Source organism: Carya illinoinensis, chromosome 16 (assembly GCF_018687715.1).
Source record: "Carya illinoinensis cultivar Pawnee chromosome 16, C.illinoinensisPawnee_v1, whole genome shotgun sequence".
Lineage (NCBI taxonomy): Eukaryota > Viridiplantae > Streptophyta > Magnoliopsida > Fagales > Juglandaceae > Carya > Carya illinoinensis.
This window is the reverse complement of record NC_056767.1, coordinates 19,361,141-19,374,026: the sequence shown is the minus strand read 5'-3', so window position 1 is coordinate 19,374,026 and position 12,886 is coordinate 19,361,141. Positions and strand designations below refer to the sequence as shown.

Sequence of the window (12,886 nt, the reverse complement as noted above, 5' to 3'; positions counted from 1 at the left end):
AGATGAAAAACAAGAATGTGTTCAACATGGTGAAGAAGAGGCTGCAGACAAAAAAAGAGCATGGGCCAAAGAACTCTTAGGAGTACTATCGGTATACAGAACCACTATTAAGGACCCTAACCAGGAAAACACAGTTTTCCATGACCTATGACAGTGAAGTGGTGATACTAGTAGTGATTGGCTTGCCGAGTCATCGAGTCTAAAACAACTATGAAATAGTGAATGACATAAGCTTGGAGGGAAGCCTTGATCTTCTAGATGAAAGAAGAGAAGAGGCGAGTGTGAGAGCAATAGCTTACAGGAGAATAACCACTCAGTAATGGAAAAAGAGGGTCAACCACTGAGCATTCAAAGTGGACAATCTCATACTATTGGAAATCAGGACAACAACCAAGATGCAAGGAGAAGGAAAGCTTGGGCTGAGCTAGGAAGGACCATATGTGGTAGTGGCAAGCAATAGGCTAGTCGCATAGCACCTAGAAGACTTGAATACGAAAAGACTACCCCACCTTGAGAATGCAGAGCACTTAAAAATATATTTTCCTTAGATTGTTTCATGTAACCCAAACGTGCAGTAAAATAACCCTTTTATGCCTTTGTAACCTTTTGACTACCTCTAGATAGAAAATCGAGTGCTAACAATGCATATGGGATCATGGTTAACACTTGCGCCCATCTGGGTGACCAAAGGCTAACAACGTGCATGCGATTGGGGTTGGCAAGTGATAAGAAGGTGCATGACATGTAATCAAAATTTACGTAACTGACTAAGTCTATTGCATGCCACATTTTGGTCAATGTAAGTCTATAAAAAAATATTACAAGTCCACCAAACACAAAGAAAAATAAAAGGAATACAGTAAACACAATGAACCCCAACTTTAGACTGACATGCCTCCCATAGGAGGAGGGGGAAGCGGCTGAGCAAAGAAGGCGTCTAGCATGACATTGGCCTTTAAAGAGTCCAACTTGGCCATTACGATTAGATTGGGAAGGACAATGCCTAAATCCAGGCTTTTAAGGTCCAACCCGAGATTATCCAACAGGAACACCTTTAGTGTCCAGAGGCCTAGATTGTACTCGATCCCCCATGCCCGATTCTTGACTTCAAATGATGCTAGCAGTTGAGGTGAAAGATGAGACAAGTCACTCCTAGCCTCTCGAAGAGCCACTTGAAGCTCGTTGGTTTGCCTTTTGGACTTTACTAGCCTTTTTTGCAAGACGTTGTTACGCTTTACTACATGCGTATACCTACTATCAGGCCAATAATGCTCCTCCCAAGTAGCTTGGTAATAAGCCTTGAGGCCCTTCAACTCATCCTATGTGGCATCGAGATCATTGCGGAGCTTCCAAATTGATTCTTCGCTCATCGCAAATATCTCAAAATTCCTCTTGTTGCGGTCTTCTCCACCTAGACAACCTTGTATGACTTCTCTAACCTGGATCACAGCTCTTCATTAACTTTGTGGCACTCCGTTCCTTAGTAAATAGCATGGCAACGAATGTCAGCTAGTTGTCAAGACCCCAGTTGTTACTGTCGAGTCTAGGAGCATAATCATGGATCGAATAAGTGGTAAGTAAAAGAAGTCACAGTAGAATAAGCACAGGTTGAGTTAAATATTAATTGCTAATTGTATCTGAGGTCTAAATTGATAAAAGGTTTATCCATTAATAATAACAAAAATGCAAGTGAACCGATGCTTTGACCATTTTTTTAAATTTTTTTTTAATGGTTAAGAAAGTGATTATTAGTGAATTTGTGTATCTTTTATTTATTTTTTAAATATTTAAAGATGTTTAAAAAATAGGTAAAAAAAATCTAGTTATTAGTCCTGCTATTGGTATAGATTATCAGTATTTGTAGACAATAATAATAATAATAATAATATCCATATGTCACTGTTATTTTACTTATAATATTATACATCACCAACTGTTCATCACTTACTTCCAGGTACAATGACTCAAATATGGTTTTTCGCCTAACTAAAAAGTATATTTTAACTAAATACAAATAAATCATAACAGAGATAGGCCTCCGTTTCTATGATTCGGGTAGGATCAATCCTTCTTCATCACGAAACTCTGCTTAGGCTATGTCTACATCAAGATCTATGACTCCATTAAACGAAATTGTAGGTGGGACCATCATAGTGAGACTTCTAAGAAATCCCAGTATATTAAACATCCATGACAACACTACTAATGAGAGACAATGGCAATGAATATGCATGCATGCAGTTTCATGTAAATTGATCTATCAATATATATATTAATGCATGGTGAGAAACCACACTCTAGCATAAATATGTGTATTCATAATTATGGCAAGAAATCACCCTTTTGTTAAAACAAAAGTATATAAGTATGTGAGCAATAATTCCTTTCCCTCTTGGATTGTCACAAGCCTTGCTTAAACATTTTAAATCTTGAATCTTTGTTTTTAAATTTAGCATATGATTTTTAAATGAGCTAAGTATTTAAAATATTCCAAATATTTTAAATGTCTAAAATTATTTTAAATGAGGTATTTTTAGTGTTATTGGACAAACCTAATTTTTGAGTAGGCCTCTTCAATTTTGGAGGCTCGAAAATAAAATATATTTTATGTTGTTCATTTCATTTAAAAGCTTTTATTTTGTTAGAAATATTATTTAATATTCATCATTTAAATTTATGTTAAAAACTCTACTTAATTAGATTTTCCTAATAAATATTTATTAAAACTCATCATTTTATTTTATGATGAAGAATATTATTTATTTAGATCAAGAATAAAAGTTTTTATCTATTTTCTATATTATTTCTTTTATGTTTCTCTTTGTTTAATCTCCACCCTTGGATTAAAGTTAGGCATAAATGTAGGGTTAGGATCATTTTGCCCAAAAACCATAATTCCACTTCTTCTTTCCTCTCTTCTTTCCCCCTCTCTCCCCTCACTATTTCCCTCCTGTGGCCCCCAACACGCCTCCCTACAAGCTAGCATCGCCTCCATCGATGGCACAACCTTAGAGAACATCACATGGTGAGTTTCTAGCCACCAACCAAAACTACCATGGCCCTCTACTCCTCAGCCTAGCACCATCATCCATGACCAACCTCCACTATAGTCCGTCTGCTTGTTTCCACTACCTCGGACAGCCACAGGGAACATTGCACACACACATTGTTTCCTTCATGTTTTTGTCACTTTAATTTCACTTTCTTGTGAAGAACTTGAGAGTAGGTTTATGGCAATGTTTTTGGCCAATCTTTCTTAAATTCTTTAAAGATTTTGTAAGTAGAGTATCAGAAAACTACCATCATATTAATTGTTCCTCTTTGAGTCTAGTTTATATTGATAATTTCTTGTTATTTTTTGTTTAGTTTAGGTTGGTGAAAAGTGAGTTTGAACACCCAGAGGTCATATTGGGTGACAAATTGGACGATGTTATGACATCTTGATGTTTTGATGAACGTTTTGTTAACGTTAGGACTTGATATTGATATGATGAAATTTTAACACTTCTTTATACATGTTATGAGTTGATCCAAAGCATTGTAGCATTTTTATTAAGGAGTTATATGTATTTTCTTTGGAGTTAAAACTAGAACACACAAAACAATTTCTGTTTTAACATGTTGATGATGTTTGATTCTTAAAACCTAGTCCTATGGCTATGAAACTCTTATATGATGATTTTAGGACTTTCATTTAGATATTAAGAGATTTTTTTAAGAGAGTTGGATTGAATAATTATTGGAAGTATGTTTTGATAAGGTTCAAGAACACATGGTACTCGGTTTGGACCATAGGAGCATGCCAACTATAGTTTAAATGTTGATTTAGTGTTCTTGGTTGATGTTCAAGGCATGTTTATCAATCAGGTCAGAATTATAACCATGATAAGATTGAATTTATGGACTTCTAGAGTCTTTGGAGTTTATTGGAAAGGAAATAGTCCAAGTGCATCAAGGAGTTGTTCTAGTGTTTTGATACTTTTCTTAGCATGAGGAGTTTATGCTTTTTGTGAGATGTATATTTTGTGGTCTTAGTATGATTTTAAGACATAGGATGTGACCTTTAGATGTTGCATAAATCGGTTTGAGTATGTGGTTTGAAGTTGGAATGAATGCAACAAAAATCAAGACTTTAAGTGTGTTTCGGCCATCACTTGGTTTACATGATTGGGTATTGTTTTAAATTTTTCTAATTTCATATTTGGTTTTAGGAAAACATTTACACAAGGAATGTAAATTTTGGTAGAATTTGGAGTTCGTATGTGAAACCCTTAATTTATGGGCAATATTGTCATTTCCCACATATAGAGGGCTAAAATGATAATTTTACGTATGTTATGCTGCAATCACTGTAAATTGGCCTCTAAATTACTTTTAGGATACTTGTGTATGTATAGTGGTAGTGGTAAGAAACCATCATTCATGTTTGTTGTGCTTATATACATGTTATGTTATGCCATGTAATGATTTATTTCCAGTACATGTTTATTTATTACACACCATGTTATGCCATGCCATGATTTATTTTCTAGTACAAGTTTATATATTACACGTCATGTTATGTGTGATGACCCGTTTTTGAGTGTATTTTCGCTGATATGGTTGTTTTTATTTTAATTAATATATTAGTTATTTATTTTAATTTATTTACGTTTTAAAATTAGTTTTTAATTTATTTGATGTTGTGTTTTATTTCTTTAAGTTGTTTTGTGGTTTTTAATCTCTTTTTGGCGGTTTAGTTTTGTTTCCCGGAATGAGGATTATACCTCATCTTTTCCCTACATCTCTTTTTCTTTTTTCCTTTTCTTTTTCCTTTTTCTCTTTTTCCTTCTTTCTTTTTCCTTTCTTTTTATTTTTTTTTTCTTTTCTTTTTTCCCTTTCTCTCTCCCCGATCGACCTTTCCCCCCCCGGCCTCTCTCTCTCTTCTCTCTCCCTCACGCCGGATCGTTCCTCAGCCCAGCCCCACCGCCGCCGGCCACCGTGTGGCACACCACCCCCACCATCCTCTTCATCTCCCTTCGGCGCACCTCCCCACCGGTTTCCACCCCCATCCGGCCGGCCGTTTGGCCGGAAAAGCTCTCCAAAGGCTGCACGGTTTTGGCTCCGATCCGCCGCCGTCGCTCCACCTCCGGCCACCATTTCTTCACCACTTCATCACCGGTCCCTTGCCGTCCTAACCCACCTATTTTCGGCCTCCAACGACCACCGGAACAGCTCCTACGAGCTTGCTTTCCGATTTGGGTTTTTCGGCCTCTTTCCGGCGATTCCGCCGCCACCCACTGCCAAACATCACTTCCAATAGCTTCACAACCATCCCTAGACCATTCCCTATCAATCCCAAGCTCTAGTTTGTCCCCGTTCAAAAGTGGGTTTTTCACAACCCACGGCCACAGTGAATTTTCACTGTGACGTTGCTTTTTCGCCGCCGTTTGCAACGCCGCTTGTTTTCTAAAATTGCCATATAGCGCTGTAAGTATTTTCCAAACCCTATTTTCAGATTTAAATATATATTGCTCTTTCAATTAATTAATCTGCTGGTTGGTTGATTCCGGACTGAGTCCGAGGAGTTCGGGGGTCGGGTGGATGGAGGACGGAGTTGCCTGTTTAATTGTTTTATGTTGTTGGATTATTTTATTATGCATTGTTATGGCATTGCATGGTGCATGCACGTGTGTTTGTGGCGTGTGTGAAAAGCCTGTGTATTGGCGTGAGTGGTTTTACGGGTGCGTGTGTATCACGACCCCAAGCCGGGATGAGGTATTATCCCGGTGGAGCTCCTCTGGTCACTCGGGAGCGGAATAAACTGAGTGATGTCCCCTGAGTTGTCGCTAGACGACGGGAGCGGGGGCTAGGGGTTGCTTGGCTACAAACGCGCCGGGCGTGGAACCGGGCATCGCCCTACGCACCGACTCCGTGGCCCTTCGCTGGTGAGGGCTAGAGGATGCTTGGCTACGCACGCGCGGGGCGCGGAACTGGGCATCGCTTGTTAGGTGTCACATGCGTGGTGGTACTCTGCGGTGTGGCACTGGAGCCAGGGTGTGCGGATGACCCCTAGGGGAGGTCATGGTGCATACGGTTAAAATTGGATAATGGTTTGAGAGGCCAAATGGGACTTTTGGCGTGGTATTGGGCCAAATGGACTTTTGGCGAGATATTGGGCCAAATGTGACTTTTGGCGTGTTAGTTGGAAAGGTTGTGTGTTATTGGGCCAAATGGGTTTTTGGTGTGTGTGGAAAACTTGTGTTTTATGGGCTTTGTGCATTGGGCATGTTTCATGCATATTGTTTGAGTTTTATGTGTTTTTATCTGGTAGTGTTTGGGTTTTACTTACCTGCGGTACCATTTTTGGTTCCGTAGCTTTTGGTGCAGAGTTTGAGGACGAAGAGGAGGAGGCTGAGCCCGAGGATGCGGCTCCGCCGGGTTGCTGATGATATGTTTTATATTTGTTTAAAACTATATTTGGGTTTTTGTAATGTTGTATTTATGTATGTTTTAAACAGCTTGTACTACGTTAAGAAAAATTCTGGTATTTAGTTAATGACTTTCGTTATCCGCTGCATGTTTCTTGTGCACATATGTTACCTTTGCACACACTTGGCACCCGTCGATAGGATGGTGACCCGGGTTGTCACCATCCGGACGTCTCGATTTCCCCGTGTTCGGGCGTGGGGATTTGGGGGCGTCACATTATGCCATGTCATTAGTCACATGAACATGTCACGTCTCGTTATGCCATGTCATGAGTCATATGAGTTGATCAAGAAATATTTTCCTAGTCATTCATGCATGGAATACGCATGGCGTAATCACTATTATTATCCAAGTATCTCCATTGATAATTCCTGTAAGGTACTTCTAGCGTAATCATTTTGATTGTTAAAGTCCTTATACTAAAATGCTCATGGTGTAATCATTTTGATCGTTAGAGTATTTTCATTAAAACTATTACTAGGTACTCTTGGTGTAATCATCATGATTGTTAGGATATCTCCATTAAAATACTCACAGAAATCCTTCTGATGGTTCACCTATTTATGGTTAAACAACTAGCGAAACCATTTTAATTGTTAGGGCATTTCACGTTCACATTCATGTCAAGCATTTTTAGTTCATGTTCAATTAATGTCACGTTCATGTTAAGTTAAGTTTAGTCAAGTCATGTCATGTCCATGTTTAGTCACATATTTTTAGTCAAGCACATGTCATGCTTAATTAACCAGTTTATTGTTGAACAAGATGTTCAGTTCAAGTCAATTTCATGTCCTGTTCAATTCACATTCAATTTTCAGTTCATGTCAGTTCAATTCACATTACTTTTCAAGTTATGTCAGTACATGTTATATACTATTTGCCAAGTCATGTCACACTCGTTCATGTTCACATAAGCATTCATTTCTTTTTACTGTCATGCATGCATCTGTAAACTGCTAGTTTAAGTTGGTTGTTAACTTACTGAAATTTTTAATCAAATCTCAGTCTCAATTACTATTCCTCCCAAATGGTAGATTATGTTTCAGGACCTAGAGAATCATTAGAGGATCTCCTGGATGTGGTCGATTAGGCCATGAAGCAACGATGGGGATCTTCAATGCTCTAATTTTTAGATAGGATTATAGATATTTTATCACAGTTGTGCGAGCTACTCATCGCACTAGCCTAGTAGTTATGATAGTTTATTAATGTAGCTAAGGAACATTGCCTCTAGTACTCATGCTGTTACAGATCTTTTGGACAAGCATTGTAACTTTTGGACGTCAATTATTATATGATTATGAAGTATGCTTATGTTATTTTGAGATATGTCATATATGGTGCATAGTATTGCTCAATAAAAAATTATCCGCTACAAAAATTGCATATTGCTATATGCATTCTATGTATATTGAATCTTTATCTATCAAGAATAGGGGTGGACACCTTGTTTTGCATGTCCTAAAACTTCAAGGTTTGCCAAATCTCAATCAGAATCTGGAGGCCTCACAAGGTTGCCATTTGACACGCACTTGAATGGATTATATGAAATAAAAATAGCATGGAGTCCAGATAAGTATTATGTTCATACTCTTCTAGACTTTTCTAAATGATATGAAAATAAAAATGAAGTATTTCTATTTATAAATATGAAATAAAATGCTTTTATGAGAAAAATGTTCTTGTTATGAAATTAAAAAAAAAAAAGGAAATGTTTTTCTTAGAAAAGAAATTATGCTTTATGAATCTATGCTAATACATTAATGTCTAAAGTATATGTATGTAATGGCTTTATTTGGCAATCCCTTTTTATGCACCTCAAGAATAGTTGTATATATGTGAAATGAATGTATATATAGTAGCTATTGTCTTTATGTTTCATGAAATGAAATGTTGAGATTTATGCTTGATGCTAAGAAATGACGTTTAAATTATGCGATGAAACAATGTCTAAATGATGCTATGAAATGATGTTCATGTAATGAAATTGATTGATGAATGAAATGAATAAAAAGGAAAATGAGGACTGAAAAGAATGAATGAAAGGAAAAGAAGTGAATAAATGTTTTAATATATGAAGCTATGTAATGGCCATGATTGAATGATCATAGTACCAATGGACTGGGCATATTGCAATGTTTGGTAAGTAGTATTGATAGTGCACCTAGTGTTGCCTCCTGATTGAAAGAGATTCCTAACCTGTGGCCATAGACAGAATCTATGTCCAAAGACTGCTAACCCCAATACATGGGGTGTAACAGTGTATACCGGCCAATAGAAAGTGATAACAGTAAATTGAAGGTATGAATAGTTTAGTTGCTTTATGAATAAAAGTATAATGTGTGGAAAATGTTTTTATGGGGAAGGAAAAATATATTTATTAAAAAGAAAAACTCCATCTTGTAATGTCTTTCAAAAGAAGAGAACGTCTTAAGTGTGTAGATAAAAGATAAATGCATGAATGAAAACCTATATTAGTATATTCTTACAATATGAAATAATGCTTACTAAGATAGACATGGCCCAAGGGAAAGGTGAAAGAAATATAGGCGCTTTTTTATGTAATGTATGAAAGAATATTATGTAAAAAAAACTTTATATTTTTATTTTTATTTTATTTAATGAATACCGTTGTTGCAAACTCTCTTTTGGTTTATAAAGCTGGTTACATTTTTAACTATAGAATATTTTATATCCTGGGAAATGTGATGAGTGAGCGAAAATGTACTCTAAATATCCTATTATTGGATTAAAATGCTAAAATGTGAATAGTAATCATAAAAATTAATATGCTTTCTTGAATTGAGTTTCTATTTACTTTAGGATACTCCTAAATAGATTTTTATGTTAATTTCAGAGTCTATAAAAGAGCAAGTCAAAGCCCAATCAAATTCAAAAGAGGATTTGCATGTGGTTTGAGAGTAATTTGGGTAGAGAAAAGAAAAAAGAAAAAAATATAAAAGGAAACCCCAAGAAGTCCAAGTTTGAAATTTGATGGAAGTGTTTGACCTCAAGGTTGGGTGTCTCCTTACTTGGAGATGTTGGCTGAGATGAATTTAACTCTTCCACTTTGGAAATTATTGAAGGAGGAAATCATAGTGTAGCTTCCAAATATCTCTCACACTCCCTAACCTCTTCGTCTTCAGATTCAATAGACGTAGAGTAATTAAGACATACTTCAAGTGATAGCTTTGGAAATTCAGCTCCATAAGTCTCATCAGTCATGACCCCATTTTGGTTGCTTATTTGAAAACAAGAATGTACCTAGGAAGGGAATTCCATAGATTAAAATACATCAAAAGTAAACTGCTCCTCACCGACCCTTAAGATGAGTTTCCTTTGCTAGACATCAATTAAAGTTCTCCCCATTGCAAGGAACGGTCAACCCAATATTAAAGGGATCTCCTCGTCCTCCTCCATATCGAGCACAACAAAGTTGGTTGGGAAGATGAACTTATCAACTTTCACCAATACGTCGTCAATGAGTCATCTCGGGCATTTAATAGATCTATTCGATAACTGTAGAGAGATGGTGGTCGGCGTTGCTTCTCCAAGACCCAGTTTCCTAAAAACAAAGAGAGGCATTAGATTAATACTTGCCCTTAAGTCACATAAACCTTTATCAAAATAGGAATTTCTTATAGTGCAAGGGATCGTGAAACTTCTTGGATCTTTCAACTTAGGTGGCAGCTTTTTTTGTAAAATTGCAATGCTCTTCATGGTTAGCATCACAATCTCATGCTCTTCCAATTTTCACTTGTTTGATAATATATCCTTTAAAAATTTAGCATATTTAGGCATTTGCTCTAAGGCTTCAATGAGATGAATATTAATATGCATTTGCTTAAATATACTCAAAAATTTAAAGAATTGATTATCAATCTTATTTTTTCTTAATCTTTGCAGAAAATGAATTAGTGGATCATATATTGAATGAGAATGAGTTTTAGATGTAAACTCTCTAAATTTCTTGGGTTTTGAATCTCCTTCATTCTCCTTAGTCTTCTCAGCTTGCTGGTAGGCTATCTCCCTAGCCTGATCCACTTCTTTCATCTTGGGCTTGGCTTCCTTCATCTTGGTCTCCACATTATATTTAGCTTTATCTTGCTTGGCATGTTTTGCTTCTGGCTACTAGGGGTGAAAATTTAAATCGGAGAACAGGCCCGAACCGGACCAGACCTGTTGGTCCAGTTGTGAACATGTCCGATCCGGAATCGGTTCCTAGTAGCCACAAGCTGGTTTTGGTCCAGTTTTGGTTCTTGACTTTCCAAGACCAAACCAGATTGGTTTATAAAATATATATATATATAATTTTTAATATTATATAAAATATTTATATATGAAATACTTTTATATTATAATTTATAATTTAAAATTGTAATCTTAAATATGAACATTTGTTTGATCATATGTTATTAATAGAAAATATATATATATATATTAATTATATTTTATGGCCTAATAAATTCTCAACATATTCCCTTTGATAAGTACATAATACATTAGTAATACTAATATACATTAGTATATTAATTAAATTTTGATTTAATTAATTAGTATATTTTAAAAAATTAGATTTTTTTTAATGATATTAGCACTTGATTAAAACTGGAAAACTGGACCAAACTAGACTTGAACTGGTAAAATCGGAAGTACCGGTTTAGGAAGGCAACTGATTCGAGATCAGTTCTTGAAAATGCAAAACCGGTGTATACCGGTTCAGTCCCAAAATTTGTACAAACCTGTTTCAAACTGGACCAGTTACACCCCTAGTGGTTGCTTTTATGTCCGCCCACTTCTCAAGACTATTGCCTTGACATGTTCTTTTAGATTGGTCATAGTGTTGCTCGACAAAGTCTCTGCGATCCTCTCGATAAGCATGTTTGAGAGCTGACCATCTTGGTAAGCATGTTGAGAGCTGACCCATTTGCGCCTCAATATTGCAGATTGAAGTTGAGTTATTTTGGATCACCATATCAGTCTTTTGCATGTACTGCATAAACATATCTTTAAGCGTCAGTTTCTTCTCTTGCTATGGAAACTACTGAGGTGGTCTAGTCGGCCCTTGATTATTGCTCCATGAAAAGTTGGGGTGATTTCTCCATCCAGGATTGAATGTGTTTGAATAAGAATTGTTTTGATGTTGGAAATTGATGTAATAGGTTTGTTCAAAGCGTAGCTCCCAAACCATTGTAAAATGTTTGGACTTGAAGATATGCTAGGAGATTGTGATGAGGATACTTGCACAATAGATCTTTGTATCTTTCCCATGCTTCATACATAAATTCACTCTCAAATTAGGTGAAGATAGTAATATCATTTCTCAGCTTTGCTGTCTTGGCCTGGGCGAAATATTTCACTAAAAACTTTTGTGCCAACTCCTCCCAAGTAGTGGTGATGCCGGGTGGTAAAGAGTTCAACCAGGCCTTCACTTTATCCTTGAATGAAAAAGGAAAAAGTCTCAATCTAATAGCATCATCTGTCACTCCATTATGTTTAAAAGTATTACAAATTTCCAAGAAATTTGTAAGATGGACATTAGGATCTTCTTGTGATAACCCCCAAACTGAACAGTTTGTTGTATCATTTGATCTATCGCTGGCTTAATCTTGTAATTATTAGCTTGTATAATAGAGCTCCTTATGCTAGATGTAGCCCCATTAACCGAGGTCATAGCGTAGTCCCTTAAAGCTTTTTTTTTTCTTTTTTATAAGAAGAACCGGTAGCCACACACATAGCAGCCCCATTCCAAGTTTATTAATATGCCCTCACTTATGGCGAAGGAATACCATGGTTACAAGCGAAGCATCTGGGAGATTACAAGTAAATAATCCATTAGAAAGCCTCCCAAATACAAAACCAACAACCTTAAAGAAAATAAACAATCTAAACATGCCTATATAAATTAAAACAAATTAATTTCTGAGAGTTGGAAGCCCCAGTTTATCTAAACGAATAATACCTTTCAATAGCCGTGGCAAATTATGGGGGCCCTCATAGTTAACATTCATCCCCATCTAACCTTGCCTTGCTAGGAAATCCGCAGCTTGGTTTCCTTCGCGATATTGGTGGACCACCATAAACATTATCCCTTCAAATGTAGCCATTAAATCTTCCTGAAAATCTCATAAATACCACTATGTGCATCGCCCTTTCAAAAACCAATTCACTACCAAACTGGAATCACTTTCAATAATCCCATAAAGCTTTATTATCTTGGTTGGTCATAGTGAATGCAGATGTGGTAGCCTCTTGCTTCTTCTTTTATTGATTCTACGTAAAGTTTTTTCAATCTCATGATCGAAAAGTGTGGGCTCTAATGGTTTAGATCAAGGCATACACTTCTAAATCCTAAAATAGAAATAGAAGAAAAGCAAAATTGAGGTCTGTTTAAACAAATTTTAAAAATAAATAA

At 36.3% G+C, this 12,886-nt stretch overlaps 1 non-coding gene across 1 annotated transcript; it reads left to right on the top strand.

The window, feature by feature from the left end:
• Window positions 1-11,694: 11,694 nt before the first annotated feature.
• On the top strand, window positions 11,695-11,801 carry LOC122299951. The gene has a single exon (XR_006239803.1). It is a non-coding gene; the product is annotated as a small nucleolar RNA R71 (small nucleolar RNA).
• The last annotated feature ends 1,085 nt before the right edge of the window (window positions 11,802-12,886 follow it).